General features: G+C 42.6%; 1 protein-coding gene across 1 annotated transcript in view; it reads right to left on the bottom strand.

The window, feature by feature from the left end:
* ELOVL7 (ELOVL fatty acid elongase 7) overlaps positions 1-15292 on the bottom strand; it is a 75429-nt gene extending 60137 nt beyond the window's left edge. The window contains exon 1 of the mRNA XM_058564034.1: positions 15214-15292. The gene's annotated coding sequence lies outside the window, so the exon portion shown is untranslated. The remainder of the gene's footprint in view (positions 1-15213) is intronic.
* Positions 15293-15622: the final 330 nt, after the last annotated feature.

Below are 15622 nucleotides of genomic sequence, written 5' to 3'. Positions count from 1 at the left end.
TTCCATATTTCTAAAATTAGCATATACTATTATCATAGTCTGAAAATATGACTTTTCTGATTATACAGAAGTATTATTTTCTAAATCAAGCACAAAAAATCTGTCTATATCACAAATCTCTACACCTTTTTCTATATTTACCATGAAAAGTACTAACAAAAAAGATGAACTTTCATGAAAGTCCAGTTATCCACAAAACTACCTGTGGTATGACAGCAGGATGAGTTTTGATTGTCACTGGGGAAATGCGTTCTAGAGAAGATAATTCTGGAATGATAGGAAGATTGGTAAGATTTTGGTCTTATTTTGGCAAGACGGTCTTATTGACTAACACAATTGAATGCTCATAATGGACCCTCTAAGAGCAAACGGTCCAGAGGAGTCAGGTGTTTACAGGAATGTGATACATGGTATCTTACGCCATTTTCATTTTAAGCTTGGCTTGGGCAGGGTTCATGCCTGGATACTGATATGTAGCTATATTTTTGTTTTCTCTTCTTTTTCTTCTAGACGGGGAGGGAGATAGAAAAGAGGAAAAGTTTCTCTCCATCCTTGAATGAGAGGAAACAGTTCACGTGTTTTTGACTCTTGTGCCCCAACACCATTCTCTCCTCCTCCTCCTTCCCACATCGTTTTATTCTGGACAGAACCAGTTGCCCATTCTCCACATGAGACCCAGCTGAGAGGCTCTCAAAGACCTTGCTCACAATCACAACTCAGGGCTCCTGAGACTCAGTATCAGAAACTGCAAGGTCCTTGGGGGAAGGGACCGCATCTCCATTCATTTATTCCATGAATATCAGGGCACCTACTACATGCCAAGCACCCCTCTTGACACCAGGGCTACAGCAAGATCCCTGTTCTCATGGAGTTTACTTTCTTGTAGGAAGACACATAGGTAAACAAAGATAAACACAAACATAAATAAGACAGTGGCAAAAGCTATAAAGAAATGAAACATGACAGAGTAATGTGACAGGGTCACCAAGGGCAGAAGACTGCAACAGAAGGGTAGTCAGAAAAACCCAGAACATTTAAGATCTGAGGGGCGAGTGGTCCTAGAGGAGACAGCAAGGGAAACGCCTGGAGGCAGGAACAAACTTAGTATGTCAGAGGAACAGAAAGCAGAGCATAAGGGAGAGAGTGATGCTGGATAACTCGGAGAAGTGGGTGTGCAGGCTCCCGAGGCCTCAGTTAAAGAGCCAAGGTTTTATTCCAGGTACAATGGGAAACCATCAGAGGCTTTTTTTTCCCCTTTTTTTTTTAGTATGACTATTTACTTTTCTTTGGTTTAAATTATGATAAACTACATATAAAATTTACCATCTTAACCATTTTTAAGTGTATTGTTCAATGGTATTAAGTACATTCGTATTGTTGTGCAACCATCACTACCATCCATCTCCAGAACTGTTTACATCTTGCCAAACTGAAAGTCATCAGAGGCTTTTAAGCAAAGCAGTGATATGATTTGCCTTATGTTTTAAAAAATTAATTTGGTTGCTCAGTAGAGAATTGATCGTAGGGAGACAGCAGGCTTAGGAGCTTACTGAAGTAGATGGATTCAGGATACAGTTTGTGGACACAGCTGACGTGACTGCTGCTAATTTGGATTGTGGGCATGAGAAAAAGAAAGAAATGAGAAGAGGAGATGACGTCTAGATTTTTACATCTCTAGGGTCTAGCACATAGCAAATAGCCAATGTTTGTTTCATAAATGAATGAATATTGATTTAACATTTAAAAAGTAGAAACCTTTCTTCCTAGAGAACTAGAACAAGAGAAATGAAAACTACCACGGATGCAGAAGGTGATCACTCTTTTCTAACTATCTGAACTAACTGTGTCCTTATAACATGGATAAAGTCTGCATAGTTGGTTCATGTCAACTGTATATGCCCAATTCTAACATTAACATCAAAGGCTATTCCTTTTCATGTATATAGCAAGATAAATTTTATTAAGCATTTTACATATATTATTTCATGTCTTTTCTAAATAAATTTGGTTTTAACCTTTGAGACTATGGTGCTATGGGCCTCCTCCCTAGAGATTACATGTATATACAAATTTGATGTTTTGGACAGTTTATGGACCTTCTGAAGTCTATCCCTAGACCAGCCTCATGTTTGAGAAGCCCTGCTGCACCTAATGTGAGTTGTTATTGAATATCATCATGAGAACCGAGACTTTCTTAGCCTAGTCCTGGAAGCTTTGGAGCAATGCTTTCAAAGAGTTTACCTTCATTAATGTCCATAATAAATGAGTCATCAAGAACCAATATTAATTTAAAAAATATCTTCACACTTTTAGCAAAACCGTTATTGAAAGTATTATATATGAAGCAATTCAAGATCCTTTTTATAAGAACCTACTTGATAAATCCCTTTTACAATTTATTTCTAGGGGAAAAAAATACTACCTTACAAATGTATGTTTTATGTTAAAAAATGAAACCATCAGAGTTATAGAAACATTCTCTTACTCTTTCAATGTGAGCTCCCGGCTAATAGTTAAAACTTAGTGTTCCATTTAAAACAACTACATTACCTAGATTTTCCCCTTCTATGCTTGGATTTTAATATATTTACTGTAAGCATTTTCAAATCTTTTTTGGAAAAAAGCAGAATGTAAATTATACGCTATCACATGCAAACTTCTCAATTCTCCTATTTCATAAGCATATCAACTGCCCTCTCCCGCTACTTCCAGCTTTTTTTCTAACGAAGAGGAAACAGACTCTAAGGCCACATGCAGTAAGTAGCAGGGTGTATAGTCAGAATACCTGTATTCTAGACCCGGGTCTGCTTCTCACCATCCAGGTGACCTTGGCAAAAATCACTTAAATTTCTTGGAGCCTCAGAGTTTTGGTCTCTAAAACTGAGTTAAGAGCACATACCACACAGGGATGCAACAGGAACTGAGATCATGTCTGTAAACAAGTTCAACATAGCACTGGAAGTTCTGGCCAGAGCAATTAGGCAAGAAAAAGGAATAAAAGGAATCCAAATAGGCAAGGAAGAAATGAAACCCTCGCTGTTTGCAGACAACATGATTTTATATATAGAAAACCCTAAAGAATCCCCCAGAAAACTATTAGAAATAATCAACAACTACAGCAAAGTTGCAGGGTTTACAAAAATCAGTTGCATTTCGATGCTCTAACAACAAACTAACAGAAAGAGAACTCAAGAATACAATCCCATTTACAATCACAACAAAACAAAATATCTAGGAATAAATTTAATGAAGGAGGTGAAAGACCTATGCAATGAAAACTATAAGACATTATTGAAAGAAATAGATGATGACATAAAGAAATGGAAAGATATCTCATGCACATAGATTGGAAGAATAAACACAGTTAAAATGTCCATACTACCTAAAGCAATCTACAGATTCAATGCAATCCCAATCAGAATCCCAATGACATTCTTCATGCAAATAGAACAAAGAACCCTAAAATTCATATGGGGCAACAAAAGACCCCGAATAGCTAAAGCAATACTGAGAAAAAAGAACAAAGCTGGAGGCATCACAATCCCTGACTTCAAAATATATTACCAAGCTATAATAATCAAAACAGTACGGTACTGGTACAAAAACAGATTTACAGATCAATGAAACAGAATTGAAAGTCCAGAAATAAAACCACACATATATGGACAGCTAATCTTCAACAAAGGAGCTAAGAACATACAATGGAGAAAGGAAAGTCTCTTTAATAAATGGTGCTGGGAAAACTGGACAGCCACATGCAAAAGTATGAAAGGAGACCATTATCTGTCGCCATACACAAAAATTAACTCAAAATGGATCAAAGACTCGAAGGTAAGACCTGAAACTATAAAACTCCTAGAAGAAAATGTAGGCAGATATTTTCTGCCTATTTTTCTGCCTATATTTTCTGCCTATATTCTGCCGATATCGAAGAGCGACTCTTTGATATCGGTCTTAGAGGGATCTTTTTGAATCCCCTGTCTACTTGGATAAGGGAAAAAAAAGAAAAAATAAACAAGCGGGACTTCATCAGACTAAAGAGCTTCTGCAAGGCAAACGAAACCAGGATCAAAATGAAAAGACAACCCACCAGCTGGGAAAAAATATTTGCACATCATATATCCAACAAGGGGTTAATCTCCATAATATATAAAGAACTCACACAACTGAACAACAAAAAAACAAATAACCTGATCAAAAAATGGGCAGAGGATACGAACAGACATTTTTCCAAGGAAGAAATACAGATGTCCAATAGGCATATGAAAAGATGCTCAACATCGCTAATCATCAGGGAAATGGAAATCAAAACTACACTAAGATATCATCTTACGTGAGAATGGCTATAACCACCAAGACAAAAAATAACAAATGTTGGAGAGGATGTGGAGAAAAGGGACCCTCATTCACTGCTGGTGGGAATGCAAACTGGTGCAGCCTCTATGGAAAACAGTATGGAGATTCCTCAAAAAATTAAAAATAGAAATACCCTATGATCCAGCTATCCCACTTCTGGGTATTTATTCAAAGAACTTGAAATCAACAATCCAAAGAGGCTTATGCACCCCTATGTTCATTGCAGCATTATTCACTATAGCCAAGACGTGGAAGCAACCCAAGTGTCCACTGACAGATGATTGGATAAAGAAGATGTGGTATATATATACAATGGGATACTACTCAGCCATAAAAAAAGACAAAATCGTCCCATTTGCAACAACATGGAGGGACCTGGAGGGTATTATGCTAAGTGAAATAAACCAGACAGAGAAAGACAAACACTGTATGACTTCACTCATATGTGGAATATAAACTAACGCATGGACAGAGAGAACAGTTTGGTGGCTACCAGGCGGAAGGGAGTTGGGGGCTGGGCACAAGGCGTGAGGTGGTGCATTTATATGGTGACTGACAAATAATAATGTACAATTGGAATCTCACAATGTTATAAACTATTATGACATCAATAAAAAAAAAGTATTGGGCTGGCCGGGTGGCATGGAGGTTGAGTTCACGCGCTCCGATTTGGCGGCCCGGGGTTCACAGGTTTGGATCCTGAGTGTGAACATACACACCACTCATCAAGCTATGCTGTGGCAGAGTCCCACATACAAAATAGAGGAAGATTGGCACAGATGTTAGCTCAGGGACAATCTTCCTGACCAGTAAGTAAATAAATAAATAAATAAATAATAAAAATTAAAAAAAGTATTAAACAGCAAAAAAAAAGATTTTTTGTGAAATAAAAACGCAAAGAAGGACAGAGGAGAAACAGCAGCAGCAGTTGCAGCCCGTATTTGCTTTTTAATAGGAGAGAGCTAACAACCTATCCTTGCTCTGTCTACTGATGAAATGCTGAAGACCAAAGGTTGGGGGTTGACAGATTTTTTTTTAGGGGGTGCCCAGCAAAGCAGTGAGCACTCAGTCTCCACTGACCTCACCTCTACCCAGTCCCACAGATGCTACTTCCAGGAGACAGACAGTCACCTAAAGGGAAAGAACTCAGGCTGAGGATGGAGAATGAAGACAGGAAGGGATTGCTGGCTGAGATAGCATGGCTTGGGCTGCATGGTTTTGTCATCTTTGCTAAGGTAATGTATTTTTCTTCTTTTACACTTTCAGTCGTAGTTCAGGGTTAGGTTTTATAACAGGTAGGCCCCAGGACTAGATACATCATTGCATTGCTTTGAGCTTTGGTTCTCCCACCTGTGACACAGGGAAGCATAATCCTTGCCCCGCCCATATTCTACAGTAAAGTCTACAGGATTAATTATTGTTGTTACTTAGAGACAAGGATGGGGTGGGGCAATTTAGGAGCTTCAAAAATTCAGTAATGAAGCCATCTTCAGAGTTAAGGTTAAGAAAGAGAAAATGATTAGTAAGTTAGAAAAGCACTTGGACTTTCATCAGGAGAACTTACTTCTGGTCCCAGCATGCTAAAATAGGCCTGTGGCCTTGGCCAAATGACTTGGCCTCGCTGGGCCTCTGCTCCCTCACCTGTAAAAGAGAGGGTTGGCCTAAATGACCTCTACGGTCCTTTCCGGAACTTTAACATGTCTTTTAAAAAATTATCTACACTTTAAAAAATTATGTACATGCTCACGTCCCAGCAAAGTTTTCAATTCTTCACCCCTTGGGGATAACTCTGAGGCATCTCCCAGTGGGAGCGAAACTCAGGTGCCCACAGTGATATTAACAGCATCTTCACTAACACACCCTGTATTGGCTGCCTCCTTCCCCTGTGTCTGCTCTCTGCTGATGCTGTCTATAGTCACCTCTCCAATAAACTGCTTAGAGTAAGTTATCAGCGTTATAAAGTAGTAAGAGCATGGGCATACGGGCACTGGAGTTCAGAATGAACTACATCTGATTCCCCGTGCTGCTACTTACTAACCACATGACCTTGGGCAAGTTAACTTCTATTACATCAATTTCCTTGTCTATAAAATGAGAAAATATCACCTTCCTCATAGGGCTTTTGTGAAGATTAAGTGAGATACAGCATACTTAGAATTTAGCACAGTGCCTGGCACATAACATGTGCTCAATAAAAGCTAATACTATAACAGAGTCTTATTTTTCTCCTTTTACAAATTTGGTCTTTTTTCATTAACTCATAATGCTTCAGAAAATAATTACCATACTTCTGGGCCGGCCCCGTGGCTTAGCGGTTGAGTGCGGGCGCTCCGCTGCTGGCCGCCCGGGGTTGGATCCCGGGCGTGCACCTACGCGCCGCTTCTCCGGCCACGCTGAGGCTGCGTCCCACATATGGCAACCAGAAGGATGTGCAACTGTGACATACAACTATCTACTGGGGCTTTGGGGGAAAAATAAATAAATAAAATTAAAAAAAAAATAATTACTATACTTCTATAATTACTATTTGAGTCTCAAATAAGTTATACTTTGCCCATTTCAACTTGTCAGCTTAACAGCACTAAGAAATTTATCAAGTTTAATAGACTCGTGGGCCGGCCCCGTGGCTTAGCGGTTAAGTGCGCGCGCTCCACTGCTGGCCGCCCGGGGTTTGGATCCCAGGCGCGCACCGACACACTGCTTCTCCGGCCATGCTGAGGCTGCGTCCCACATACAGCAACTAGAAGGATGTGCAGCTATGACATACAACTATCTACTGGGGCTTTGGGGGAAATAAATAAATAAATAAAAATTATAAAAAAAAAAGTCTAAAAAAAATAAAATAGACTCTAGCTAATGCTATATTGTATATTTTTGCTTTCAATTTTTTGGAAATCATTTAAGGGAGGTAGGAACCAGCTCAAAGTTCTACATATTTGTTCACATTATTAAAATAAACAAATGTTATATGGATGCTAAAAGTCTAATTTAAAATAAGAAGTATGAACTGATTATGTACCATTTGCATAGTATGGTAAGCAAAGGAAAAAAATCCACATGGACTGTGCTTTTTACATTTGCAAAGTTCCTCTTTATCTTTATTAATGTAGATGCACAGACTAAACCCAGAGGCAAAGCTTCTGACTACTCACTAAGCTACAGCATAAAATATTACAGTCAGACTACTAGCAGCAGCAATTTTGACTGGTTCTGGTTGGTTAATCAAAAAAATTGTTTATAGGGGCCGCCCGGTGGCGCAATGGTTAAGTTTGGTGCGCTCCAGTTCAGCGGCCCGGGGTTTGTAGGTTCGAATCCCAGGCATCGACCTACACCACTCATCAAGCCATGCTGTGGCAGAGTCCCACATACAAAATAGAAGAAGACTGCACAGATGTTAGCTCAGGGCCACCCTTCCTCAAGCAAAAAGGGGAAGACTGGCAACAGGTGTCAGCTCAGGGCCAATCTCCCTCACCAAAAAAAAAAAATTGTTTATAGTAAAAAATCAAAAAATTATGTACACACCATAAACATTTACTTTACCTTAAGGCACATAAATGTGCATTAATTCCCTAATTTTCTTTTTTAATTTTTTTTATTTTTTTTTGTGAGGAAGATCAGCTCTGAGCTAACACCCATGCCAATCCTCCTCTTTTTGCTGAGGGAGACTGGCCCTGGGCTAACATCCGTGCCCATCTTCCTCTACTTTATATGGGACGCCGCCACAGCATGGCTTGACAAGTGGTGTGTCGGTGTGCGCCCGGGATCCGAACCTGCGACCCCTCCGGCCGCCGAAGCAGAGCGCGCGCACTTAACCGCTGCGCCACTGGGCCGGCCCCCTAATTCCCTAATTTCCCAAAGTAGTTCCAAGATTTTCCTTGAGGAAGAATTCTGCCTTGATATTTTTTTTCATATAAACCATACTTAGAATTTATTTCCTGCAATTTCCAGTTTTCATTTTCTAAGTGGGTGGAAAACTAAAAAACAAAAACAAAACAAAACAAACTTGTAAGGCGAGCTCAGGCTATTACTTTTCAAGTTTTTACAATTTTCTCTCTGATCTTTTTTAGCGTTTTCCTGCCCACGTTTGTAGTCACGCACATTTATGGTATCTTTCCAAAGAATTCAACATTCCTTTCACAGAAACAATAACACTCTTTCCTTTTACGTGTATGTTGCATAGATTTACACACATTTAAATTATCTAAACACAGTAACAAGGGTAACTGGCACCAACAAGTTTGCAATGAATACAACAGACTGTTGTTGAGCCAGTAACCCAGCAGTCAGAGCAGAGAACAGGCTCCTAGCAGCCTGCATTCATGGTGCCTGGCATCACCCAGTCCTTCATGGGGAAATGAATAGCACAGGCTCATCAGATCAACTGGTTAGATGTCAAGGAAATTGTATTTGTATTAGGATAAACCACAGGCAACTGCCAACATCCAACTGTATTTTACCTAGAGAAATGGGAAGTGCATATGTTCAACCTAATATATATTTTTTAGTTTAAAAAAATTAACTATATTTAATGTTAAATATTTTATGTACCATTCATTTTTTTCCTCCCTTTGAACAATGAATAGCGGTTCTCCCAACTTTATTTTTAGAATTCCATTCCACATTTGCTCAGGAACTCAACCTCAGCTACTGAATAATCAGTAATTGGACTCAGGTTTCCTAAGAATGTTATTTCTACCTTCTTTCTTTCTTCAAGTTAGAGTCACACCTGTTAAAATTTCAAAGAAAAGGCTGTAAATATGAGCATGTGCCTTCTAGCTAAGTAAATGATAAACAGCAGAGGGATAAAAATGTGAGGTCATCATTAGTTTGTTTTTTCCTGAGACACAAATCTTTTTGGCTCACAGGATCCAGCACAATACTGTCTGCCTGGAGAAGGCAGGAAAAAGACAGGTAAGAAGGGAAGTGGGCAGAGAAGCCCCTGGACAGACTTAGGATAAGTCACCCTTAAATACAAGCACCCTTTACTTTTGTTCTGTCCTGTTATGTCATTTAATGACACTAAACTAACAAATAAATCACACATGTGCTATTAAGACAAAACCCAGAAATTTGGGTTTTGGAAGAAGGAAGGAGAAGGTGTTACTACATGAGGGACTGCTAGCCAAACTCGCTTTTTCTAGTTCTCACATTTCTACCACTGACCCTAAAAAGTCTAAATCAGGATTACGTTTATGGTTGCTCTCAGGCCCTCAAAAACTCATATGATATCCGAGCCCTAGTGTCTCTTATACCCTTTAAAACACCAACCCGCAGAGTTAATATGCAGAGTGGGAAGAGCCCAGGCTCTGTAATTATACCCGGGTTTAGACACCAGCTGCGTACTCTAATAGTGTACCCCGAGCACCCTTCTGCTTTCTTCATCTGAGCACCTTCTTCACTTTTCTGCACCCATGTGTACTACGAGGATTACGGCGCAGTCCTTGCTGGCTTTAGAAGATTCAAGACAAAATGCATGTAAAGTGCCTTATTGCAACTACCACTGATCGAAAAGATGCCCAAACTTTTCACCTCATGATTGTCAATAAAAGAATTAAAACTTAAATGCAGGCCTGATTTCCCACCCCTCACCCCACTTCTCCGCTGCCCTAACTCCCACTCTTCCTTCTTTGGACTGAGGAGGATGACTTTGTCGGACTCCCTCTGCGTGGCTTCCCAACACCTGGTCTTTGTTAGTCACGGTTTATGACACTGTACTGTAACTGTTTACCTCCCTCCAATCCACACAGACCTGGACTGGCTCTAGCAGCCTGCCGACCATTTTGCCTGACACAAAGCTGACACTCAAATGTTTGTTGAACATGCAACTTCTGAAACTCCCTAATTCTGGCTAAGTTTGACTCTATTACCTTTATGAGAGGGGACGTGGAAGCTGGACTGCCAAGTTCATGGACTGTGTGACTGCTTCTCCAGAGGGATGAAGATTTGTCTCTAACACTGCAGACTTACATGTTATATGTTATATGGTAACTTAGTTTGACTCAATAACAGTCTGTTTAGAAATACTTATAATGGTGTGCCTACTTCTACCATCAACAAAAAAGACAAAGTATTACTTGCCAAAGTAATAATGTGCTTTTAATATACCTACATCAATTAAAAATAATTGGAAATCTCCATTTTTTTAGAAGACCAAACTTATAAAGTGCCAAATTTGCATTAGTTTTCAACTTTTTTATAACTTGCGAGTGACATAAATTGGATGAGTCACAGAAACACATCTAAGATATATTTCTTTCTAAAAATGTGTTTATGGCATGCTTCTTTCCATGCAATATGATGTGTATTATTGAAATTCAAGGTTATCTCTCAATTTAACATGCTCCCATATTCACAAAAGCTCCAAAATTATTTGTTTTGTAAATAGCATTCCTCCCTATCCTAAAACTGATGTTTGCACATGTAGCATACAAAAGAGAAAAAACAATTAAATAAATTAGGAAAAGTCCTATTTCTTCAACTCAACTAGAAATGATTTGAGGACAGAGGCTTTCTTTTATGTACATTCCAATATCTAGCATAGTCCCTATTGTGGGTTGAATTGCGTCCCCCCAAAGAGATCTGTTGACATCCTAACCCCCAGAACCTCAGTACGTGACGTTATTTGGAAATTGGGTCTTTGCAGCTGTAATTAGTTAAGATGAGGTCATACTAGAGTAGAGTGGGCCCTTAATCCAACATGACTGGTGTCCTTATGAGAAAACAACCATGTAAAGATACAGAGACAGAGAGAATGCTATGTGAAGACCAAGTCAGATATTGGAATAGAGCATCTACAAGCCAAGGACTGCCACTGTCACCAGAAGCTAGGAGACAGGCGTGGAACAGATTCTCCCTCAAAGCCCTCAGAAGGAATCAACACTGTTGACATCCTGATTTCAGCCTTCTAGCTTCCAGAACTATGAGATAATAAATTTCGGTTGTTTTAAGCCACCCAGTTTGTGGTCCTTTGTTAAAAGAGCCCTAGGAAACGGGCACAGTGCCAAACATGCAAACGCAGTTTAATAATACTGTTCATATTGAATTGAATTGCTGTCTTCACAGAGAGAAAAAAGTAGGCACAACACATCTATTCTATTTTTAACATTTCTTTTGGAAATCAGACGATGTGTATTAAGAACCATAAAAATGACCATATTTGTTGACAAAATAATTCTACCTCTGAAACACTATCATAAAGACACAAACCCCAATTTGTTAAATGATATATCTGCAAAGATAAGTATTACTGTAACTTAGGTTGTTCATAATTTGTTGCCAATATATCTATCCAACAACAGAGGATTAGCTAAGTAAATCACATTATGATGACTAGACTATAATGCAAACAACAGGAGTTTGGGAAATTATATAAGATGAAAAACGCTTACTATGTGTTATATGGAAAACAGAATACTAAAATTCTATATGAAGTATGATGTACAAAAAAAATGCATAGAAAAAAAGGAGAGAGACAAAGGTAAATAGCAAAATACCCATTGTGGTAGAGTTATGCTCGGTGGGTCAGAACTCTCTTCTTGGCTCCCTAATCTCACCATTTTGGTACCTCCTTCCAGTCTTTTCTCCTCACCTCAAATCTCCCCAAGCACAACCAACTCTTTCTCGACAATGCCTCTCAGGCTTAGTCCAGGCCCATACCACCTTATACACAGGTTTTGGGAAAAGATTCCTATTTGGCCCGTCTATAGTCTCATGCAACTATCATACGTGCTATCAAAATAAGACAGTCATTCCACAGCTAAATATATGTACTGTGGTGGTCTCTTCATTTATGTTTTATGCACTTTCATGTATGTGTTATATTTTTCAATAAAAATGGGTTTTTTGGTAACTTTCTGTGGTTTCACATCTGGTTTTGCTAAGATGAGGTGAGGATTCATGATTCTCTGCTGACGTGGTCCTACTTCATTACACTTCTTTTTTTTTTCTTTTTTTTTGTGAGGGAGATCAGCCCTGAGTTAACGTCCGTTCTAATCCTCCTCTTTTTGCTGAGGAAGACCGGCTCTGAGCTAACATCTATTGCCAATCCTCCTCCTTTTTTTCTTCCCCAAAGCCCCAGTAGATATTTGTATGTCATAGTTGCACATCCTTCTAGTTGCATTACACTTTTTTTTTTTTAAAGATTTTATTTATTTATTTTTCGCCCCCAAAGCCCCAATAGATAGTTGTATGTCATAGTTGCACATCCTTCTAGTTGCTGTATGTGGGACGCGGCCTCAGCATGGCCGGAGAAGCGGTGTGTCCGTGCTCGCCCCGGATCCGAACCGGGGCCGCCAGCAGCAGAGCACGCGCACTTAACCACTAAGCCACGGGTCGGCCGGTACACTTCTAAATACAACGTTTGGCCCGGATAACTGGGTTCCTACCTGCAGCCATGGAGTCGGCAAAGGCTTTTCTCCCCTTCTTCTCCAATGCCTGCCGGCTCCCCATGTCTACCAAGGCAAACTCCTTAACAGCCTGTAAAACCTGGCTTAAAACTCTCAAAAAGTTTGGGTCAGCCCCTGTTGCCTAGTTGGTTAAGTTCAGCAACCCCCGCTTCAGCAGCCTGGGTTTGGATCCCAAGGGCAGACCTATACCGCTCTCTTAGCAGCCATGCTGTGCTGGCAGCCCACATACTAAAAAATAGAGGAAGACTGGCATGGATTTTTAGCTCAGGGTGAATCTTCCTCATCAAAAAAAAGGAAACTGTCAAAAAGTTTTCCACCATCATCAAACCTACCCCATCCGTGCTACCTTAATTCATTTTGCATCATATTCTGCAAACATTATCAAGGAACTGCTAGTTGTAAGGCCTGAAGATTTAATGTCCTAAGTTGTTTACAATCTTTTTGTGGACACTGAATGTTTACGAAAGAAGACAGCCAACAGTAGAAAATGACATATGATAAATGATAAGTGAGTGTTCAAGGGCGGGGAAGAGCGAGACTGGTGAAGAGAGGGTAGGGAGGGGGTGAGACTGATGAAGGCTAGAAGGAGGAGACAAGGTAAAAGTTGAATAGAAGAGATTTCATGATGGGGAGGGGGTGATGTGAGACTGACCGCTGAGTTTTGCACACGGGTGACTAGGACAATGGTGATGGAAATGATGGCAACAGAAATGCTTTGGGGCAAAGCAGAGCAAGTCCAAATGGAATATTACAAAGTGCACTGACAGATGCTACACTAAAAGTGAAAAAGATACATGAAAAGCACAAAATCTTAAGGTGGATAAGTAGAGGTGATAGCTGAAGTAACAAAGTTCTATAAAATCGTTAAAAAAAAAACAAACAACCTAAAGTAGTACAAAGCCACATCAGAAGGAAAAGAGGGACCTGGGAATGAGAGCCTGGTTAATGATGCTTGAAACAGCACAGGACTTCAGGAAAATAAGGAGGAAGACTGGAACTCCAGGTGAGGCAGTATGCACAGTGATGAACAGCCCCAGGGCTGGATCAGAGCCCCTGCTTGGAACCCCCTCCTGCTCCTTATTACGAGTGTGCCTTTGGGCAAGTTACCGTGTCTGAGTTTCCTCATCGGTAAAATGAGGATGATATCATCTACGTCACAGGATCGCTGCGAGGATTAAGAGTTACTACAAGTTCTTAAAACAGTGCCTGACACAGAGGCGCTGGATAAATTTCTACCATTGGGGGAAAAATAATTTTTTAGTCCTCGGTGACCTTGAGGAGAACAATTTCTGGCCAGTAGTAGGAGCAGTAACTACAAAGTAAGGGAATTAATCAGCAAGTGAGCGGTAGGAAGGCGGAGGCAGCCACAAAGTATGGATGACTCGGTCACAGCAGTGAAACAGTAAAAGCGAGCAGTGAAATAAAGGGTAACCTGCGAGTCTAGGGTTAAGTGAAAATGCTTTTCAAGGGTAGATCTCAGCAAGAGGGAAACGGCTTGGCTCGCCAAAACTATTCTTCAGTCAGTGTGGGACTTGTTTCTCCCACCACACAGGGAGCTGGTCAGGGGTTGAGACCCGATCCTTCCTGTCCCAGCTCCCCAGGCAGCTCGAGAGAGCTCTGTCCCTGCATCCGGTAAGTTTGAAGCAGCGCTGACTGATTAGGTGGGAAAGGCCCATTTCCTAACTAACCGATACCATGGAGCAGAAAACAACAGGCTTTCCCCTTTCCATCTCCGGCACGACCTGCTCTACGGCTCTGTACTCATCACTCGCCTCCTCCTCAGCCAGCAGTAGCCGCTGGGACAGGATGCAGCTCCGGGAGCCAAGGAGGCAGCGCCCCGCTGCAGAAGCAGCGCCCCAAGTTCATTCCAGCCTCCAGACACAAAAGCGCCCCAGAGGAGAAGGAAGCTAAGAGAAAGGGGCTCAGGAATTCTGAGGTGGCTAGCGCGGCCAGATCCCCGACCTGGGAAAGTGACCTCGGCAGCCAAGGTCGAGCAGCTCCTTCTCTCCCCCAGTCCCACCCGCGAGCACCTTTGCCCTCCGCCAGGAACAGCCGGGCCTGCGCGCGCGGAAGCGCTCGGAAAGGCTCAACGCCCCGCGGCGGCCGGGGACCACCGTCCCTTTGGGATGCTGGGGGCGGCGGGGGGTTCCCGGGGGGGCGCAGGTGAGCGCGGCGGCCCCGCCCTCCAGCGGGAAGGGCCTTCGCCCCCCGCACCGGCAAGCCGTGGTGGGATAACTTCCGAAGCGCCCCCCCCAGAGCGCCCGGAGGGCCTGGCCAGGCCCCCCGAGTCTCCCGCACGCGGAGCCCACTCCCCCCGCGCCGCGCCCAAGTTCCTCCATCCGGCCGCTCCCGAACCCCTGCTCCCGGGGTCGCTCTCCCTGCCCCCATCTCTTCTCCTCTGCGCCCCCGAAAAGTTTGGCCCCGGCCCCCGGGCTGGGAGCCTCGCACTCACCCCGCGGGGCGCAGAGCCGAAGCGCCCCACGCGCGGAGCCGAGGGCGGCGGCGGGCTGTGGCGCGAGCGCGGAGCTGCTCACAGCGGCCCCTGCTGCCCCGGCCGCAGACCGAGCTGAAAAAGGGGAGGCGGCGGCCGGGGTGTCACCTGCCCGCTCCCCACCCCACCGCGTGACGCCGCTCAGCGCCGCCCCCTGCCCGCCGCCCCCACCGTCGCCAGGTACCCGCGAGGGGCGGGGGGAGGAGCCGGCAGGGGCGCGCGGCCTGGGTGGCCCACCTCCGCCCGGCCCCCACGCGCACCGCGTGGCCTGGGAGAGGGGACTCCCGGCCGCTGTGGGATGTCGGTTCTGGCCGGTGGACTCATTACATTTCATTCTGAGCACAAATGCCATCCCCCGAGGTCCTCCCGA

The sequence above is a fragment of the Diceros bicornis genome, chromosome 20 (genome assembly GCF_020826845.1).
Source record: "Diceros bicornis minor isolate mBicDic1 chromosome 20, mDicBic1.mat.cur, whole genome shotgun sequence".
NCBI classification, from domain to species: Eukaryota; Metazoa; Chordata; class Mammalia; order Perissodactyla; family Rhinocerotidae; genus Diceros; species Diceros bicornis.
This window is presented reverse-complemented; position numbering and strand designations above follow the sequence as displayed.